Source organism: Silene latifolia, chromosome 9, assembly GCF_048544455.1.
Source record: "Silene latifolia isolate original U9 population chromosome 9, ASM4854445v1, whole genome shotgun sequence".
NCBI classification, from domain to species: Eukaryota; Viridiplantae; Streptophyta; class Magnoliopsida; order Caryophyllales; family Caryophyllaceae; genus Silene; species Silene latifolia.
Window position 1 is genome coordinate 149,850,562 of NC_133534.1, and position 7,809 is coordinate 149,858,370.

Genomic DNA, 7,809 nt, shown 5'->3' on the forward strand with positions numbered 1-7,809 from the left:
TTTCTTCCTTTCATCTTTCCGGCTATAATGATCAATCATGAAACATGGCTCATGCAAACGAGGAGCTCTCATGGTCTTGTCAAGATTAAAAGTTATGCTTTCATCTCCCACTTCTAGAGTGAGCTCTCCATGTTTCACATCAATCACCGCACCCGCGGTGTGTAGGAAAGGTCTTCCTAAGATGATTGGAATGTTGGAATCTTCCTCCATATCAACAATGACAAAGTCCACCGGGATGAAAAACTTCCCAATTCGCACGGGGACATCTTCCCATATCCCTAATGGTGTCTTCGTCGATCTATCGGCCATTTGAAGAGTGATATTGGTGCACTTAAGCTCTCCCATTCCCAACCTTTTACTCACCGAGTACGGCATGACACTCACACTAGCCCCTAGATCACATAAGGCTTTGTTGATCGTTGTGTCGCCAATGGTACACGGTATTGAGAAGCTTCCCGGATCCTTTAACTTTGGAGGTGAACTCCCTTGAAGTATTGCACTACTCACCTTAGTGAAAGCGATAGTCTCAAGTTTCCGGATCGACTTCTTCTTTGTGAGGATATCTTTCATGTACTTTGCATAGGCCGGAACGTGATTGATTAATTCCGTGAAAGGAATTGAGACTTCTAAGTTCTTCACAATTTCCATGAACTTTCCAAGTTGATCATCAAATTTGGGCTTGGCTTGACGACTTGGAAAAGGAAGTCTAACCACAATGGGCTCCTTCTCTTTGGCTTTGTCTTCATTTTTCTTTGAACTTTCTTCTTTTGATGATTCCCCTTCTCTGGGACTTTGCACAATTTCTTCCTTCTCACTAGCTTTTACAACTTCATTCTCAACTTGCTCCTTTGGTGCTTCATATCTTGTACCACTTCTCAAGTGAATGACACTAACTGTTTCATGTCTAGGGGGATTACTTTGAGGTGGTAATTGCCCCTTTTGTCTTTGTGAGCTTGAAGATGCTAGTTGAGTCAATTGTGTTTCCAACATCTTGGTGTGAGCTAGAATGTTGTTGATGGTGGTGTCTTTTGCTTGGCTATCTTTTTGCATTTGAGTGAAAAATTCTTGTTGATTCTTTTGCATTTGGAGGACCGCTTTTTGGACATCAAAACCTTGGTCATTTTGGTGATTGTATGGATTTTGATTTTGGTAACCTTGGTTTTGATTGTAAAAGGGTCTTTGATTTTGATTTCTCATGGGTGGTGGAGTGTATGTTGTTTGAGGGTTTTGAACATTTTGGCTTTTGTATGAGAGATTTGGATGGAACTTGGTGTTTTCATTGTAAAAATTTGAATAAGGGGTACCACTTTTGTAAGCTTGGAAAGCATTAACTTGTTCGGTTGTTCCCCTACATTCACTTGAGTCATGACCCAAAGTTCCACAATTCTCACATATCCCGCTTGGGATTGATGAGGATGCCGTCATGGCATTGACATGATGCTTTGATGTTTTTGATTTTCCTCAAGCCTAGCAATAGCTTGTTCAAACTTCAAGTTGATTGTGTCAATGTGAGCACTAAGTTGAGCACCTAATTGAGTCACGGTGTCCACTTCATACTTTCCTCCTTTAGTAGCCTTGCGAGGCCTACTATATTGTGAATTATGGACCGCCATTTCCTCAATCTTGTTCCATGTTTGATTGTCATCAACTTCGGTGAACATTCCATTTGATCCCATATTGAGAATGTTCCTTGAATCTTCATATAAACCATTCCAAAATTGTTGCACTAAAAACCATTCGCTAAGTCCATGGTGAGGACATGAGCGACAAATACCTTTGAACCGCTCCCAAGCTTCATACAAAGATTCTTCATCCCTTTGCTTGAAACCCGTAATTTGAGCTCTTAGCATGTTAGTCTTTTCCGGTGGGTAGAATTTTTTGTAGAAAGCTAGAGCTAACTTCTTCCAAGAATCTATTCCAAGGGTGGCCTTATCAAGGCCCTTCAACCATTGCTTTGCGGTGCCGATTAACGAAAAAGGAAATAAGACCCATCTTATTTGGTCTTGAGTCACGCCCGTTTGAGAGATAGCTTCACAATAATCGCAAAAGGTTTCCATATGAGAATGAGGGTCCTCACTAGGCATTCCCCCGAATTGGCTCCTCTCAACTAGTTGGATGAAGGCGGACTTGGCAATAAAGTTTCCGGTAAGATGTTGTGGGGTAGGAGTACCATTTGGTAAATCCTCCTCGGTGGGTATAGAGTGTGACGAGAATTTAGGCATTGTAGGTGGATTTTGTGGGGTATTGTTTAATGGGTTCTCTTCTCCTTCATTGCGAAAGGATTGACAAACTCACTAGTGGGTTGAACAACTTCACCAACACCTCCCAAATTCCTCCTAACAAGTCTCCTATTATTCGTCAAGGTTCTTTCGATTTCACGGTCAAAAGGTAACAAATTTCTTTGTAACCTTCTAGACATGCAAAATATCAAACAACTCAAAAACAATTAGAACAAACCTTGAGGAGTTTTACTTCCCCAAGGTGAAAAAGACACAACTAAAAACAATAAAAGAAATCTTAAATCAATTAAACACCGTCCCCGGCAACGGCGCCATTTTTGATCGGAACCATTTGGTGTTCACAATTAAGCATATGTGGTCGTTGGTCAATGGTCGATACAAAACACAATTTATACTCCACGAGCAACTCTACAATTAGTAAAGAGGCAAGTAAAGGTCGGATCCCAAGGGACGGGTATTGAAATGAGAATTCTATTGTAACTAGTAGTGTCTAGGGGTGTCCCAAATTGGGTTGATGTAGAAGGTTACTAAACTAAAATAACAATGAAAATAAACTAGCAAGATGAATAAAATAAGGGGTGTAAACAATTGATTAAAGGCACTAGGGTGTCATGGGTTCATAGGGGATTCATGGGATATGATCATACAAACATGTTCTCAAATTATAAGCAAGAAATTATTGTTGTGATGGATTGAGTTGGGTTATATCTTACAATCCTAGGAAAGTTTGGGTCCCGGAGCCGAATCGATTAGATTGTACAACACCTACAAGTCGACTTAATCTTTCCTACTCAACACATGCATGGTCTAACAAGACTCGAGTTGGGTTATGTCTTACAAGTCAAGTTGAAAGGATAGAAGATGATAGTAAATGCAAGGATTCATAGGCTTAGCATTTCATCAAATATAACATGTGCATGTATTAAGATCAAAACAAGCAAGCAAATAAGATATGAAAGCATATTAATTTAAGCATGAATCATTCCCCATGTTGGTTTCCCCTAATCACCCATTAAACCCTAGCTAAGAGACTACTCACTCATTATCATATTGATCATGCTAGAAAGGTTGTCAATCATACTAACATAATAAAACATGATGAATAAATGAAAGTAATTAGCAATAATTAAAAAGGGATTAAGAGATTATACCTACTAATGATTCCAATAATAAAGATGCAAAGAATAATAGAAGAACTTGATGATTGATGGAAGGTTGTCAATCTCCCAATAAACCCAATAATCTTCTAATTACCCAAAATAAAGGAAGAACAAGAGAGAGATTAAAGAACTAAAACTTGAATTAAAACTTGATTAATATTTGATTACAATATTGAAGAGAGATTTTGATTGATATTAACTACCCTAATTATTGATAAGAAGAACATGCTCCTCTAATTAGACTAATGGGGTATTTATAGTGAAAATTAGGGAGGATGCATTAGGGTTAACTAAGGGCTAAACTAGTAATTACACTTTTTAAGTTGAGCAAGGAGACTCCGGTATTGTCCGAGAGAAGGGCTTCTCTTATCGTGGCTTGAAGAACGAAAACGTCTTTGTCTCAAAATCCGTGCGGATGGGAGTCGGGACGGCCGGATCTGGGCTGGAGAATCCGAGCGGATTCTTGGTCAAGACGCTCGGATTGGCGACGGGGAATCCGAGCGGATTCCTTAGAAGGACGCTCGGATTGGCGAGGGCGGACGGACGGATTGTGTACAATCCGTTCGGATTGTCTGGCAGTAGCTTTTCTTCTTCTCTTCTTCCCTTTTCTTCATGAATTCCTTGGGGATTTCCTTGGGGACTCAAGGATCCTTTTCTCAACAATGCTCTTCTACTATAGTATGTACAAAGGCCTTCTAGTCTTGTCTCTCCTTGATGCTTGGTCATTGAATACGATCAATTTAGTCTCGTTTTGCCATGAAAATGCAAGATTCTTACTCCTTTCCTACCAAGGGATCAAAATCTCAAAGAATATGCAAAACAAAGAACTAAAGATAAGAAATGACCCAAATAGGCACTAAAAAGCATGGAAACAATGGTAATTCGGGGGCTAAATATGCGCCAATTATGGTCGCATCACTCATGTGGGCAATTAAGGACTAAAAAGATATGATGTTTGTTCAGTTCACTTTGTGGTGTTCAAAATTGTCGTACAATTCCACATGAAAAACAAAATATATATATAAAATATCAAAACGATGATGTCGTATAGAGTACAAAGGAGAATGAATCTAATCCATAAAAGAGTACTACAACTTAGGAACACGTTTAATTCCCATGGAATTAACGTGCCCTTCATGCTTATCTTGTCGTAATGCTTTAGTGAGAGGATCTGCTATGTTATCTTCTGTAGCAATCTTTTCTATCACTACTTCCTTTTGCTCCACGTAATCTCAGATTAGATGAGCTTTCCGTTGTACATGTCTAGACTTATTGCTAGATTTTGGCTCCTTAGCTTGGAAGATGGCACCACTATTGTCGCAATAGATGGTGATCGGGTCATTCGAACTAGGCACTACAGAGAGCCCATGTAAGAATTGACGCATCCATATCGCTTCCTTTGTAGCTTCAGACGCGGCATAGTACTCGGACTCAGTCGTAGAATCTGCTTTATGTGATTTGTTTCGAACTCTTCCACTGATCATAGCGCCATTAAGAGTAAAAACGAATCCAGACTGAGATTTCGAGTCATCTCGATCCGTTTGGAAGCTAGCATCTGCGTAACCGGTTGCGCATAGCTTTTGAGAGCCTCCATAAGTCAATGCCCAATCTTTAGTCCTCCGGAGGTACTTAAGAATGTTCTTGACAGCCAGCCAATGTGGTTCACCTGGATGCTGTTGGAATCGACTTGTCATACTCAATGCATATGCCACGTCCGGACGTGTGCATATCATGGCATACATGATTGATCCTATGGCCGAGGCATAAGGAATCCGTGTCATGCGCTCTTTTTCTTCCGGTGTCTCTGGTGCCTGAGACTTGCTCAAATGCACCCCTGGAGCCATAGGAAGGAACCCCTTCTTGGAGTTAGTCATGCTGAATCTCTCTAGGACTTTGTCTATGTAAGACTCCTGACTGAGAGATAGCATCCGTCGTGATCTATCTCGATAGATACGGATGCCCAGAATTCTTTGTGCCTCTCCCAGATCTTTCATCTGGAAATGGTTTTTCAACCATACTTTCACCGAAGATAAGAGAGGTATGTCATTCCCAATCAGGAGTATGTCGTCAACATACAATATTAGGAAGACAATCTTACTCCCACTCGACTTGATATATAGACATGGTTCCTCGACCGATCGAGTAAATCCATTTTCTTTTATCACTTGGTCGAAGCGATGATTCCAACTCCTTGATGCTTGCTTAAATCCATAAATGGAACGCTTAAGTTTGCATACTTTCTTAGGATGTACTGGATCGATGAAACCTTCGGGTTGTACCATGTACAACTCTTCCTCCAAAAAGCCGTTTAAGAAGGCGGTTTTCACGTCCATTTGCCAAATTTCATAGTCATGAAAAGCGGCAATCGCTAAGATAATCCGAATGGAACGCAGCATGACTACGGGTGCAAAAATCTCATCGTAGTGCAAACCTGGCACTTGGGTGAAACCTTTAGCAACTAGTCGTGCTTTGTAGATATCTTGTTGACCTTCCACAGAATGCTTTATCTTGTAAAGCCATTTGCATTGAAGGGGACGAACCTTAGCAGGTAAGTCAACAAGATCCCATACGTTGTTCTCATACATAGAGTCCATCTCGGATTGCATGGCCTCAAGCCATAGCTTTGAGTCAGAACTAGTCATGGCACCTTTATAGGTTGTGGGTTCACTACTCGTTAAGAGTAGAACGTCATCTATGTCATGTTCCTCGACCATACCAATGTATCTGTCCGGAGGAATAGAGACTCTTCCCGACCTCCTAGGTTCCTCAGGAATGTTTACCGCAGCCGGGATTGAAGGAATAGATTCCTCCAATGATTGCTCGGTACTTGGTTCTGGAATCTCCGACAGTTCGAAGGTTCTATCACTCTTTGCATTCTCGAGAAATTCCTTCTCTAAGAATGTCGCACTAGCCGCAACAAAAACACGTTGTTCGGTTGGCGAATAGAAGTAATGACCAAGTGTTCCTTTAGGATAACCTATAAAGTATGTCTTGACCGATCGCGGGCCGAGCTTATCCTCGTGTCTCCACTTGACATAAGCCTCGCAGCCCCAAACCCGTATAAAGGACAAGTTAGGGACCGTTCCCTTCCATAGTTCATATGGAGTCTTGTCAACAGCTTTAGACGGACTTCGGTTAAGTATTAGAGCGGCTGACAAAAGAGCATAACCCCATAATGAATCAGGTAAAATCGTGTGACTCATCATGGATCGAACCATATCAAGTAGTGTTCGATTTCTCCGTTCGGACACACCATTCAACCGAGGTGTTCCAGTGGAGTTAATCGTAGGGCAATCCTACAGTCCTTTAGGTGTTGATCAAACTCGTGAGAAAGATACTCGCCACCACGATCCGAACGCAGTGTATTAATCTTTCTACCCAATAGGTTCTGTACCCTATTCTGGTATTCCTTGAATTTCTCAAAGGATTCACTTTTGTGCTTCATTAAGTAGACATAGCCATATCTACTTAAATCGTCCGTGAAAGTGATGAAATACCTATAGCCTTCTCGTGCGGTGATTGACATAGGTCCACATACATCCGTGTGTATGAGTCCTAATAGGTCGGCAGCGCGCATTCCAACACCTTTGAAGGAAATACGAGTCATCTTACCGATGAGACATGATTCACACGTGCCAAATGATTGAAAATCAAAGGCCGAGATAGCTCCATTTTTGATGAGCCGTTTTACGCGTTTCTCATTAATGTGTCCCATACGGCAATGCCATAGATACGTTTGATCTTTGTCACCAACCTTTAACTTTTTATTCATTACGTGTAATATTTATTGTCCGATCTAAAACATAAATTCCATTCATGGAGACCGCCTTGCCATAAATCATATTGTGTAATGAGAAAATGCAAGAATTATTCTCTATTACAAATGAAAATCCAAGTTTGTCAAGTGCGAAATGAAATAATGTTTTTAGAAAGACTGGGTACATAATAGCGATTATATAGAAATAACTCAAATCCGCTAGGAAGCTGGATCACATATGTTCCCCTCGAGACGGCAGCCACTCGTGCTCCATTCCCGACACGCAGTCCACCTCACCCTTTACGAGGGGTTCGATGTTTGAGCCCCTGCACATGATTACACAGATGAGAACCATAACCAGTATCAAGTACCCAAGTTCCGTAACTTGCGTGGTTAATCTCAATCATATGAATAAAACTAGAAGAAGAAGAAGACATACCAACAGGTTTAACATGACCTGCCTTTAAGTCCTCATGATAAACAGGACATGTGCGTCTCAATGCCCATCTTGTGGCAATGATGGCATTCCATGTTTTCATTCTTGCTCTTTGTCGCGCCCGATGAGTTGCTCGACTCACCAGGACCACTCTTTCCCGAACCCGACTTCTTAAACATCGCCTTACCTCTTTAGGTTTGCCTCGAGCTTTGCCCT

The 7,809-nt window shown here is 41.1% G+C and overlaps 1 non-coding gene across 1 annotated transcript; it reads left to right on the forward strand.

The window, feature by feature from the left end:
- Window positions 1–1,743: 1,743 nt before the first annotated feature.
- LOC141602949 (small nucleolar RNA R71) lies at window positions 1,744–1,850 on the forward strand. Its single transcript, XR_012524851.1, has one exon. It is a non-coding gene; the product is annotated as a small nucleolar RNA R71 (small nucleolar RNA).
- The last annotated feature ends 5,959 nt before the right edge of the window (window positions 1,851–7,809 follow it).